At 37.5% G+C, this 14,499-nt stretch overlaps 1 pseudogene; it reads right to left on the bottom strand.

Annotated features, from left to right (window-relative positions):
• LOC102982992 (poly(A) polymerase alpha-like) overlaps positions 1 to 3,243 on the bottom strand; it is a 10,118-nt pseudogene extending 6,875 nt beyond the window's left edge.
• Between the last annotated feature and the right edge of the window lie 11,256 nt (positions 3,244 to 14,499).

A 14,499-nucleotide genomic window follows, 5' to 3' on the forward strand; every position in this document is an offset into this window, starting at 1 on the left:
CCTGCATTGGCAGGCAGATTCTCAACCACTGCGCCACCAGGGAATCCCACATTTCTAATTTCAAATGTATAAAACGTGAGCTTCTTTGTAGAATTTTTGGTCACATCACCACCTTTGAAATTGCTTTTCATTCTCGGTATCTTCTCAGAATTTATAAAATAGCTTCCAGAATTCACTATAACAAAGTCCTTGCTCTAAATTTTGTTTCTTTTCTTATTATTTTCCAAGAAGAAATGGCCACTGGTTTTTAGCCATGTCAACTAACTCTGAAATTTATCCTCTGAAATTTCTCAGTTTAAAAGCAATTTTAAGAATATATTTTGAAAGTACATGAGGTATATGAATTACATGAGATATACAAGTTTGGTGTTTTTCCAGTCTGTATTTTAATGCAACACATAGTTCACATATATACTTGTATATACGGTACTATTTTTTTATTTAAAAAAATTTTATTTTATATTGGAGTAAAGTTGATTTACAATGTTGTGTTAGTTTCAGGTGTAAAGCAAAGTGATTCAGCTGTACATGTATCTATTCTTTTTCAAATTCTTTTCCCATTTAGCTTATTACAGAATATTGAGCAGAGTTCCCTGTGCTATACAGTAGGTCCTTGTTGGTTATCTACTTAAATATAGACTGGGCATTTGGGGTACTATCTATTTTTATACTGCATACATATGCAATAGATGTAGTATACATCAAAACTCATAATAATGAGTTTTGGGGAGAAAGGGAGGGGAATTGGACTGGGAAGGGGAATAGAGGGAACTTCAACTGTATTTATAAGGTTTTATTTCTCTCAAAAGTGACTTGAAGCAAGTATGACAAAATATGAGCGTTTATTAAAACTATGTAGTAGATGCATAAGTGTTTATTATATTATTCTCTGCACTGCCCTGTATTTTAAAGACATTTTTAATAGAAGAAAAACTATCTAAAGCCATTTTCCTTGATGTTTCCTTCGTGCTGAACTCCTTCCCATCAATTGCTCTTTATTTAACTTCTTAAATTCTTGTCCTTTTTTCTTCTTGAAAACCAGAAAATTACTGTGGCATTGTTTACAGAATGATGAAAATCTCATTTAGATCTGGATGGCAAAATCCTTGCTAATTCCCGAAAGCATTTATTTTTTAAACATTAGTTTAAGTCTGTTCCTCAGACTGTCACATCTTTCTTCAGGGGTTTCTCATAGTCTTAGACGACTCCATCTGCTTTTCTAAAAGGAGAACATCAAACCAGTTTGTTAGATGTGACACAATTAGATCTCAGATGCTCAGTGGCCTGACCATTTGTAAACGTATTTTCTGGAAATTAGGAATAGACCAAAGAACTCTGACTTTCTCTAAGGCTTTTATATAGCCTTCATTTTGTGTGACTTTGGTTTATATTTCTATACAGCTTCTTCTACTGGAAACATGAATAATTTTGGTTTAAAGTCATTCTCCCCAAATAGTACTACCACTGGTTATTCATCGATGGTTATTTCTCCCCTTCTTCTTTGTTTTCATCTTCTTGTTGAATTGTATGGTTAGCAGACGTTTGGTCCGTGCCAAAAAATTTTGGATATTTGGTTCTGTCTAAAACCATTTGGCATGGACCAAATGTGCTCATGGACGTTTGGGACTGGACCAGATTTCAGGGAGCTTTTGGTGTGGACCATATGTCTTATGGACCAAATGTATTATGGACTTTTTGGATAGGACCAAATGTCTTGCAAGGGAATTGTGTACTTTAGAATTCACGACAACTAATTCATAGTCAAGAGATATGTTTCCCCTAGTTTAAAAAATTATGTGTGACTGAAGAAACAATGCATGAAAAAAAATGAGCACACATACATTTAGTTAGGCACAAGATAGGTACATCCTCTTGAAAGGCCAGGAGTTCTACTGCTTCACCAACGGATTCTCCAAATGACAGAACTTTGGTGTGGTCTTTGATATAAAAGATCAAAGAACTCAGCTTTGATAGTTTAGTCAAGCAGACAGGCTTGATGTGTCCCAGCTCACAAACAGTGACGTATAAACCAGAATGCCAGTTCGTTAATTTACTGTGAGAAAGCTGTGGAGGACGCCAGTGGTTCTTCCATTCTCTCCTTGTAGGGGGAAAAAAAGAAAACCTAAGAAATAATGTATAACCAGAAGGTTTGGTAATTATTGTATCAGAACAAGAGGTGTTGTTTGGATGATCTTGATCTGAAATACCCCTCCTATGGCTAAGTTACTTGAAGTGCTCAAACTATTTGGCCAGAGTACTGCCTCCCCTGAACAATCCTGGATAAACTTTAAGAAATTCTTCCTCTTTTGGGCTCGCATTAGGCTTCCTGACCTTCTTTCTTTTTTTAGACTAGCTGAAGTAGAACTGAATATGCCACGGATTTATTTTAATACTTTAGATAATATATGTAAAACACTCAGCCCAGTGTCAGGTACAGAGGAACAAATGTGGCTTGCTGGTTCTAGGGACTTTGTACATCTTAGTGACAAAATCTTGGGCTCTGCCCCTTACCAATTGCACGGCCTGCAGTGAGTTACTGATCCCCTTTGTGTTTTACTTTGTTTAGGGGTAAAATGAAGACAATAACTGTACCAATTTTATAGGATTGTTGCTAGGATTAAATGGGATTAAGCACAATAGCTTCTAACATTGCATTTAAAATTGCAAGCATTTAACACTGTTTATTTTGCATTAAGATGACACGTGTCAGTCACGATTGGTCTTGTTTCTCTTGAAACACAACTACTCATTTAGTTTTTCTCTTTGGATAGATTATGTTATACGTGACCCATTTACTTTGTCATACATTTCTTGTTGATAATTTTACTAATTTTTCCTTTTTTACTTGTTGAATTCAGGATCGGAAACATACCAACTACAATAAAATCTGTAGGTTATTGTTGAAATAAAATTAAAACTCCCAGTAATATACACTGACACATTTAGTATTATGCATAGTCCTTATTGTAAAGCATGAGCATTAGAAATAAATGCTCAGTAGTTTACACAAGAGACAATAGTTTGTGTTTCTGTTACAAAGCCAGGGAGAGGATCTGGCAGTTAACGAATGGCACCGATTCTTTCCTGAGGCAATATACGTTTTAGTCATCATTGTTACTGTATATATACCCATATAGAGTTAAAGAGAAATGTTCTAGAGACAACTTCCTGAGAGCTGAAATTCACTTACCTTTCTTGGCCCACCTGTACACCCCCTCCCCCCAGTTTCCTCCTGTGGGTCATCTTCTCTCAAGAGTCCCTTCCAGGGCTGCAGAATCACACCACTCCAGAGGGTGCCTTTCACATTGCATCTAAGTTAATTAAGCCCCCGGAGCTGTGCCACGTGGTTGCCCTGAGAGTGGCAGCCCAGCAGCATCCAGCTTCCTGCTTCCATCATCCTACTGCCTCTTGATTGGCACTGCGGGGCACCAGCCCAGGACCATCACTGTAATAAGAGGGGAGGCAGGAAACGATTACACGTTGCATCTCTGGTGAAGAGTGAGCAACAGAAAATAACCATGTTTTTTCTCCATACCTTGAATTCTGTTCTTTTTGTGTGTGTGTTGTAGAAAACTTGAGCTCAAAAGATAACGTCAGGGACTAAAATGAGAGATTCATGTAACCTCTGGGCCAGAAATGTAGGTGAATACATACAGTCACTCTGACCCTTAGACAATATTTTCAGGAAAGGGACAGTCTCATTGAGTGCATCATGACCTCTGTGAGTACGATGGCCATGATGGAGGCTGATGGCTGACTAGGCATAGGGGAGAGGGCAGGAGCAGGGTGAATCATCTTGGTATCTTCATTCAGTATTTGTGAGTCTTGGAGCAGAGGGGGAGGAAGTAGAGTCAAGGACTGGGCAGAAAGAGAGAGGGAAAGGGGCAGCTAATTGGCGAAAACTGCTTGAGAGGCCAGTGATGCCAGAGCATTCTCCTCCATGCTTCAGAGTCCTTGGGGAATAGGTCTCCTGTGATTGTAGCCAAGTTCTCTCCTCCAGGAAATGAGGACCCTTGAGAAGTTGCCATAAGGGGAGGAGACTGGTCTTTCACAGCCCTTCTCACTTGGCCTTATAAAGCCACATGGATGGTCAGAATATGATTTCCCCGGGTAAGAAGCCAGTCTCTGTTCCCTTCTCCCACTTTCTTGATGATTCTTGAAACATTTTTTTTTCAAGCCGGAGATAAAAGCTTTCATTTTGTAGAGCAAGAAAGGGGCAGTGTGCACACTTGTTGGATGGTCATCTCCCCTCCCACTGTTGCCACGCCTGCTTGGCCCAAGCCTTCCTCTTTCCTTGCTGGCCAGATGCCCAGCACTTCTCATTGACACCCTACTCTGGAGCCTCCTTATTGACACAGAGCCATCAGATTGTCCAGAACCTTAGTTCTCAAAATGTGGTCCATGATCTGCAGCATTAGCATCACCTAAGAACTTGTTAGAAATGCAGACTCTTCAGCCCCACCCTAAACTACTGAGTCAGAGTCTGCCTTTCTACAAGATATCTGGCTGATTCGTATGAATGTTAAAGTTTGAGAAGCTCTGGCCGGAAACACTTCTTCATATCTAGCCTTAACCGAAATCTGATTTATAAATAATGGTAATCATCACAGCGGTTTTTAATAGCTCACTAATTATTTGATTTTATCATGTCCTTAACAAATATTTATGGAATGTCTACCAAATTCTTGGTACTACATGTGTTAAGAGTTGGGGATACCGAATAGATCTGTACCACAGAGCTCACTGCATAGCACACATAAAACCAAAACACAACAAAACAAAACACCCAAACAAAAAAACATGTAATTTTTTCCCCCAAGTTTGTTCAAAGCTATGTCCTCTAATTCTTTATTTTTCTCCTCTTGTCTTTACTTTTCTCCCACTATCCGTGGACTTTGTGAGAAAAAAAACAAAACAAAACTTGAAATGTTACCCTCTTTCCATTTCTTTTCCACTTCATAACTGTCATCACATTGCCAATATAAGCTTCTTGAAGTAGCAATCTCAAGCCCAAATAGAAAAAAGCAAACACATAAAAATTTTCAAAAATATCAGATTTTAAGGGTATTTGCGGTTCCATTCTCTCAGATTATTTTCAAGGTATGCATGTCATCTTCATTAGCAGTCTTCTCTCATTATTACACGGCGTATTCTGGAAATTTACTTGTTTCAGTTTTTTAAATTTTTTTTTGAGGGGGGAGGGGAGAAGGAAATGATTGTACTTATTTACTGAGCCCAACTAAACCTGTTTAATTTTTGGAGATAGCAGAAAATACTTTAAAAAAAGTCATCTAACAGCACAGAGTGAGGACCCCAAAGATACCGTTACAGCAAGAACTCAGTGTGTCTGTGTGAACTTAGAAGAACTGATTCTGGTGACTTTAGGAAAATACTTGGAGCATTGTGTAAAGAAGCCTCATCTCCTATGGGAAAACAGCTGCTGCATCTGTTTCCAGGGCTACTGCCATCCTTTGAAGTCAAAGCTTCTGATTGATTTAAGTTTAGGTCTCTTGATCAAAAATATCAGATGATATGAAAAACCTGATTATCTTATCTTTTGGGGATTTATGGCATTTCTTTTATTTTTGAGATGGCTTTCTAGAGCATATTTCAAAAAGTTTTTTTGCCACATTCTGCCATTATGCTTTTCGTATAAACTTATACTAATTTAGTTACTCACAACAGAGTAAATGAAATGTCCATCTTTTGGCTGTCATTGAGCACGTTTTGCTGTTTTTGGCTTTACTGCCATTGTAGCTGTCACCATGCTGGCCCAGCAGGTGACTTCAGTCTGGAGAGGAGTGAGGTACATTTGCATTGCTTACTCAGCATGTTATTTCTCTTTGGAGCAAAGTGCAGTGGCTTCTGGTCAATTTTTGAATTGATTTTAGGATGGTTTTTAATGATTTTTAAAGCAGCATTTGCGTTCATACATCTCGGTTTTGTTTGCCTCATGAAATCACACGAAAGTGTCTAAGGCTACGGCGGTCATCCCCTAAAAACAAACACACAAAAATAACTCTTTGGAGAAGATTCTGTGTCAATCTCTGCCTTCAGCCAAGGCTTCGTATGCAATCATTTGACTTTTCAAAAACTGAATTTCAGTGATTTCATCCTGTCAAATGTTTCAAAAAATTAAAATTATGACGTGTACAAATGGAAAGGGAGCACATATCAAAGAAATCATTTGTATCTCTGCTGGATAAAAGTCTATAGATTAGAGTGTGACCTCAGAGTCTGGGTTATAGTCAATGGTAAATAGTAAGTCAAGCAAAAGTACATTCTTGTAGAGAATTAAATAGATTTTGGGCAGACCTATTAGAGAATGCCACAGTATGATATTGAAAAGATAAGCTGTCATCCTTTTGCTTTGTTTTCAAGTTTTGGATCATTTTTCTTAACAAATTACAACCCCCCCCATGATAATAATTAACTCCAAAGATTATTCTTGATCACAGAAAGGTTTTATTACGTCGTGTATTGTTCTGTTCATTTGCATTGGTGCAACCAGGAATGTTAGTGTGCACATATAAACCTCTCGGGAATATGGTCGACAAATCTAGAGCCCTGCAGTGGTGAGCAGCTATTAATCCAGAAAGTCGACTTCTATCCGTCGTCGTCTGCATCTCCAATTACACATATATTAGACATTTCAGTAGTGTTCCCCAAGTTCTTTAAGCTCTGTTCACTTTTGTTTTTCAACCTTTTATTCTCTATCTTCTTCAGATTGTATAATTTCTATTGTCTATCTTCTAAGTTTCCTGATACTGTTGTTTGCTTTAGAAAATAAGTAAGGGCATAAAAATTCAGCACAAAGCACACAGAATGTTATTCTGCTGAGATACAGAATTTCTGTTACCTGGGCTGGTAACAGAAAATGTGAAGAATATCTTTTTACTACCTCTTATTAAGAGCAAACTAATTACTCTGAGAACAATTTTTCATTTTAGCAGAATACCCAATTATAGTCTTTCATGAAAGCATTATATTTTGAATTAATGCATCAAACTAAGCATACTTTGCTGATTTTTCTTTTACACATTTCATTTCTTCTTTTCAGACTCATTGTTTGCAGGTATTCGAAGCCAAAGCAAATGGAGTTTACTCTCTGTAACCTTCTGTGACTTTCTATATCCATTTAAGTATTCTTTCATTATTCCCTTCCATGTTCTGAAACAAGACACTGTACTTTAAGACAAAGCGGCTCTCTTTTTCCTTTGGGAAAAAACTCACACACACCCCATTTTCTTACTTTCACATTTGTACATAATTGTTCTAGTACACCTTCAACAACACAGTTTTTAACCAAAGTAACTAACTTCTGTTAATCAGAAAAAATTTGGAGGTAGTTCATTGTGAACTGTTTGTGATACACAAGCCTTTTAGCAGACCACAAAACTTATGAGCACACACATATTTTATAACTACACACACCTTTTTATACCTTCTTAAAGTAGGAAAAACTAAAACATTTGTTAACAGAGCTCAGAGCTATAGCCTCTACAATGTGCAGGAAAAAGAAACAAAAGCACATATATTAAAACTATGCTTACGGGGCTTCCCTGGTGGCGCAGTGGTTAAGATTCCTCCTGCCAATACAGGGGACACAGGTTCGAGCCCTGGTGCGGGAAGATCCCACATGCCGTGGAGCAACTAAGCCCGCGAGCTACAGCTACTGAGCCTGCGTGCCACAATTACTGAAGCCCGCGTGCCTAGAGCCTGTACTCCACAACAAGAGAAGCCACCGCAGTGAGAAACCTGCACACTGCAACAAAGAGTAGTCCCCGTAGCCCCTGCTCACCACAACTAGAGAAAGCCCGCGTGCAGCAACAAAGACCCAACACAGCCAAAAATAAAATAAATAAAATAAATTTATTAAAAAAAAAAACCCACAACAAACTATGCTTACTTAGATATTGTCAGGTATCCAAGAATAATCCAGTAATTAACTCAATTTAATATTAGTTTTCTGTCTTAAAGTTAAAAAAAAGACCTTGGAAAACAAGTTTCAGTTGACACACTACAGGACATAATTACTGTTGAAATAAAATATTTATCAAAATTATAATTATTTAGTTGAAGTGTAATTTTCCTCAATTAAAAATTATATAATAGCAATATTATCTGAACTTATAAACTTATAAAAAATAAAATCTAAGGACTTAAGATTCCTAGTTTCTTCGTGATAAGTAAATACAAATCTTTAAAAAGGTATGCTTTTATTATCCTTCACACTGATAAGACTAGGGAAAAGACAGGAAGCTCTTTTTAAGCAAAACTAGAAAATTCATTGTGGTTTGTCCCGTAATATTCACTTTCATTGCATGAACTTGGATTATTATATAAAAATGCTTCTGAGCTAGCAGTTTCTGTGAAAGCTTCTATTTTTGCTTTTTAAAGCCTAGCACATTCAGAGCATTAGAAGTTCAGTTTCTTTATTTTATAATAATTCTGGAAATACTAAATTTATTTTTATATTTTATTTTTGGCTGTGTTGGGTCTTCGTTTCTGTGCAAGGGCTTTCTCTAGTTGTGGCAAGCGGGGCCACTCTTCATTGCGGTGCGTGGGCCTCTCTTGTTGTGGAGCACAGGCTCCAGACACGCAGGCTCAGTAGTTGTGGCTCACAGGCCTAGTTGCTCTGCGGCATGTGGGATCTTCCCAGACCAGGGCTCGAACCCGTGTCCCCTGCATTGGCAGGCAGATTCTCAACCACTGCGCTACCAGGGAAGCCTGGAAATACTAAGTTTATGTAAGCCCATATAGGTCTCTATAACCAAGCAGAACAGAGCTACTTTAATTTGAGGTTTTATGGTTTAATGTATTAATATCCTCCAGAGGTAGGAAAATATTTCATAGTTATGCAGTGAAAGGAAGATGCTTTTCTCAGTTATTGACACAGAGACACACAGAAAGCTTGCAGCTTCAATTCCACAACTACAGACACAGGTCTAAAATAAACAGAAACAAAAAACTCAGCCATATAGATCTCAAAGAGATTTTCTCCTTTTTAGTAAGCATAAAACTTTTTCCTAATTGGGTTGGGCTCACTTGCACACAAAGCAACAAACCAAAAAGTCAAACAAACTAGATATCTGTCACCTCTCATCTGACAAAGGTCCCCATTATATTGACAGAGTCATACCATAAAATCAGATTTCCAATCACCCTTTGTACCAGTGCGGAATAACTTTTTAGTCATGTGCGAAAGAGACTCATGTATTGACATATGCAGGGTGATCTCTAGACTACCTAGTTGAGATTGGCCTAATGGTCCATTATTTATAAATCCCTAGGCTGGATGGTGGAAAAAGACATGGCCAAAACCACAAATTTGACAAAATACAGACTAACAATGAGAAATGAAAATTAAAAACATAAAATCAGAAGAATAAAAAACAATCAATGCAGAAAAGTTATATGGCCCTTGGGATTTCCTCCAGGACTCAAGAGAGATGTTCCTGGGAGGAAAGAACTCATAAGGTGTACTTCTTGGACATCACAGTGTAACTCCAGCAGATGAGTGTATCCTAGTGGGAAAAAGCTCACAGATGATTAAAGTATACTCTTCAAAAGGTATACTCTTCAAAAGTGTACTCTTCAAAAACATGACTCTCATACACATATAAAGTAAGAACGTGTCAAAATTTATTTAACTCATTCATGAGGGATCCAGCTGGACGGTAAAGCCGGTTTAAAGAATTCAAGGAACAAAGATTTATATTGTCAGTTCTGAAAGGAATGATAAAAAAAAGCTGGCTAAATAAGAGACAAAACAGGTTTTATCTCTCAGAGCAGTAAAACCATAAGCATTAGGGTTATTTTTCTATTGGAGAGAAATCATCACTTATCAGACTAAAGTCCACAAATTAATATGTATCTTCATAGAGTCTGGGCTTTAATGAACAGTAAGTAATGAGTCAAACAAAGATATATTCTCCTAGAGAATTAAATAAACCTTGGGCAGACTTGCTAGACAGTGCTCCAGTATGACATTGAAAAGTAATTTTGGCATCTTTTGATTTATTTCGAAGTGTTGGATACTTTTTCTGAACAGTTCTAAAACATCTTAGAGTTCTTATAACATTAGTCAGCATTTTTCAGTATTATAAATGTTTAGAGAAAAGCTTGAATAACATTTGTTCGCCACATCATGACAAAAGACGTATCACTTTTATATCCTTGGAATTCTTTGTTAATTTACAAAGAAAGTCCTAAAATTTGATATGGCACTTGGTTTGTTAAACCCTATGTTGGTTAAGGGAGACCTATCATTTATTTGTACTATTCTAAGTTTCAGTGGTGATTCTTTTTTTTTTTTTTTTTTTTGTGTGTGGTATGCGGGCCTCCCTCTGCCGTGGCCTCTCCCGTTGCGGAGCACAGGCTCCGGACGCGCAGGCTCAGCGGCCATGGCTCACGGGCCCAGCCGCTCTCCGCGGCACGTGGGATCCTCCCCTCCCAGACCGGGGCGCGAACCCGGTTCCCCTGCATCGGCAGGCGGACGCGCAACCACTGCGCCACCAGGGAAGCCCTCAGTGGTGATTCTTAAAAGATGTCTGCAAATTCTTTAATATTCCTTCCTTCATTTTAAGAAGTGGAGGTTAATTCCCCTTACCTTGCGCTAGACTTGGTGACTCACTTATAGCAAGTTGAATATGGTGGAAACAATGAGACTAGGAATCAATGAGACTAGGCCATAGAAGGCATTTGGCTTCTTCCTTACAGTGTATGAATAACTAAATTAATGATTGTGAGAAACACTCAAGAAGGTAGTTGTGATCTGGTGTGTGTGTGTGTGTGTGTGTGTGTGTGTGTGAGTGTATTGGTAATGAGTTGGGAGGGAGCTTTTGAGTTGTGGATGTTTCCCTCTGGATACATTGCCCTGGATAGATGATAATTTGCTCCCATATAACTGTAGAACAGAAAATACGGTAGTGCCAGCCCAGTATCTCAAGGGTTTGTGGGGCAACCTTATGGCAATGCCAGAGACTAGCTTGAGTGAGGAGCAGATAACAGATAAAGAATGACTTGCTGCCCCCAAACATTTCCTCCTACTTATTTCCCCACTCCTCCATACTCCAAATTAGATCAATATATCAAGGAAGGAAAACCCTCAGAAGAGAGCAGTTTCAAGGTTAGAGGAGTAAAAATATCCCCTGAGAGTTGGGGTCACAAGACAGTGGGCAATAAATAGAACTGGTCAAGATACTGAGCTCCCTGGCCTGGGGTGTGATCACCTGTTCTTCATAAACCTATGAAGAGAACAAGCAGAAGTCTGAACTTTGCCCTTCTCACATTTCAGCTAAGACAGGCAATTCCTCTAGGGTAAAATAATCTTCACTTGGCAGAGAGCTGAGAAGCACAACAATAACCAGAGAGCTGAGGAGCACAGTGTGCCTAAAGAGAGACAACACCTGGATTATCTATCAAAAGCAAATCAGAATTAATGAAACAGGTTAAGAGTTTAAAATAAATATAATAAATGTCATAAAAGAGATGAATGAATATTGGTTACATGAAACATGAAGGAGCAGTTAAAGAGCCAAGTAGAAACACTGGGTATAACAATTGAAATAAACAATTTCAATGAGGGTTAAATAGCACGAAGGGTGGAGGCAAAGAAAAAGTTAGTAAACTGGAAAGTTAGTCTAAGAGTATCTCGCAGAAGACACAGGAAAGAATGAAAAAAAAAAGAAAAATAGAAAATAAAATTTATGATAAGGAGGATGAATGAGAATATGCCTATGATGGAGTCTCAGGAAGACAGGAGAGGTGGGGAATTTAACAAAGGCAAGGAAACAACTGAGAAATAATGGCAAAGGATTATCCAGGATTAAGAAAAGATGAGCAATAGTTATATAAAGGAGCTTATGGAGTACCAGATAAGATAACTAAGGAAAACCTCACACCTAGAGGTGTGAAATTTTAGAATACCAAATTCAAAGAGAAAATTTTAAAAGTTTCTAGATATAAAGATGATCCACAAAATTGAAAATATTGTATTAAAACTAGACTTCTCAATAGCAATACTGGAGGCAAGAAGACAACGTTGTGTCAACATGTTAAAGAAAAATAACTTCAAACTATAGTGTTTCTTTTTTTTTTTTAAGCAACTAACATTTGTTAAGCCCCTGGTTAATATAACATTTCAGTTACCTTGCATGTATCACCAACTGTGCTGACAATGTTGCATATTAGACATTAACATTCTTTCATTACAAATGAGGAAAGTGAGGCTCACAGATGTAAAGCGACTTGTTCAAGGTAACATGGATAGTGGCACAATGCGGATTTAATTCCAGCTCTGTCTAATTCTAAAGTCTGTTCAAACTATAATTTTATATTTAGCTAAACTATCTTTTAAATGCAAGATCGTGATAAAGAAAGTTTCAGTCATGACATGGCCTTAGAAATTTTGACACACAGAGACCATATTTTAAAACTCTCTTGGAAGAAATGCTCCAGGAGGGAGGGAAGTAAATCCAGGAGAATGAGTTGATTGATATATGAAGTATGGGTCTTTTTTGGTTTTTCTTTTGTTTTTTTTGCGGTACGCGGGCCTCTCACTGTTGCGGCCTCTCCCATTGCGGAGCACAGGCTCCCGACGCGCAGGCCCAACGGCCATGGCTCACGGGCCCAGCCGCTCCGCGTCATGTGGGATCCTCCCGGACCGGGGCGTGAACCTGCGTCCCCTGCATTGGCAGGCGGACTCTCAACCACTGCGCCACCAGGGAAGCCCATGAAGTATGGGTTTTAAATAACTTAGAAAAGTTTATTATGATCCAAACAAGAAAAGTCTCCTCATAAAGAAGCAAAAGTATATCATTATAATGATATAAATTATATCATTTATAATTTATCTCAGAAATAAATTCTAAGATATGTCCACGTGTCCAGGGGTAGAAGGTAGGGTACAGCAACCAGAGGGAAAATATGATTAAATACTTTTTCATTTTGTGGGAAAATATCCCCCCAGCTTTATTGAGGTATAAGTGACATATAACATTGTTTAAGTTTATGGTGTACAGAGTATACACTGTGAAATGGTTACCACAATAAGGTTAACACATCCATTACTTCACTTGCCATTATTATTATTATTATTTTTATTTTTGGTGGTGGTGAGAACTTTTAAGATCTACTCTCTTAGCAACTTTCAAGTATACAACACAGTATTGTGAACTGTAGTCACCATTCTGGATATTAGGTCCCCAGAACTTATTCATATAATTTATAACTAGAAGTTTGTATACCCTTCGACCACCTTTACCCATTTCCCCCACCTCTCTGCTCCTGGCAGTCATCAATATACTCTCTGTTTCTATGAGTTTAGTTTTTTTGTTTGTTTGTTTGTTTTAAAAATTTTTACAGTATCTGTCTTTGTCTGACTTATTTCGCATGGCATAATGCCCTCAAGGTCCATCCATGTTGTCGAAAATGGCAGCATTCCCCTTTTCTTATGGCTGAGTAATATTCTATTGTATATATATATATATATATATATATATATATATATATATATGCCACAACTTCTTTATCCATTAATGAATCAATGGACACATAATGTTGTTTGCATGTCTTGGCTATTATAAATAATGCTGCAATGAACATGGGGGTGCATGTATCTCTTTGAGATAGTAATTTCATTACCTTCAGATATATACCAAGAAGTGGGATTGCTGGATCATAAGGTAGTTCTATTTTTAATTTTTTGAGGAATCTCCATACTGTTTTCTGTAGTGGGCGCACCAACTTACATTCTCACCAACAGTGCACAAGAGTTTCCTTTACTCCACATCTTTGCCAGCATTTGTTATCTCTTGTCTTTTTTATAATAGACATCCTAACAGATATGAGATGATATCTCATCATGGTTCTGATTTTCATTTACCTGGTGATTAGTGATGATGAGCACCTTTTGCATGTACCTGTTGGCCATTTGTATATGTTCTTTGGAAAATGTTTATTTAGGCTCTTTGCCCATCTTTTAATTAGATTATTTATATTTTTGCTATTGAGTTGTATTAGTTTCTTATATATATTTTGAATATTAACCCCTTATCAGATATATGATTTGCCAATATTTTCTCCCATTCCATAGGTTATCTTTTCATTTTGTTGTTTCTTTTGCTGTGCAGAGCTTTTTAGTTTGATGTAGTCCCACCAGTTTATTTTTGCTTTTGTTGCTTGTGCTTTGGTGTCATATCCAGAAAATCATTGCCAAGACTAATGTCAAGGAGTTTTTCTGTAGGAAGATATTCTTAAATATTGAAAGTTTAGAAAATTGATGTTGGTAAAAGAACATGAATATGGGTCTTATTAAGATGGGGTATCCACCAGAAAATGGAAATAACATGCATAAAATTTTTTTTAGCAGAAAAAATTTTGGCTTACTGAATTGAAGAAAGTAAAGTAGGGAGAAAGTATAAAGATGGAGTGAACAGAAAATATAAAATAAGATGGTGGGAATACCTGATTATAAGTATAGCAGTATATTGTCTA

Source organism: Physeter macrocephalus, chromosome 6 (assembly GCF_002837175.3).
Source record: "Physeter macrocephalus isolate SW-GA chromosome 6, ASM283717v5, whole genome shotgun sequence".
Taxonomy (NCBI): domain Eukaryota; kingdom Metazoa; phylum Chordata; class Mammalia; order Artiodactyla; family Physeteridae; genus Physeter; species Physeter macrocephalus.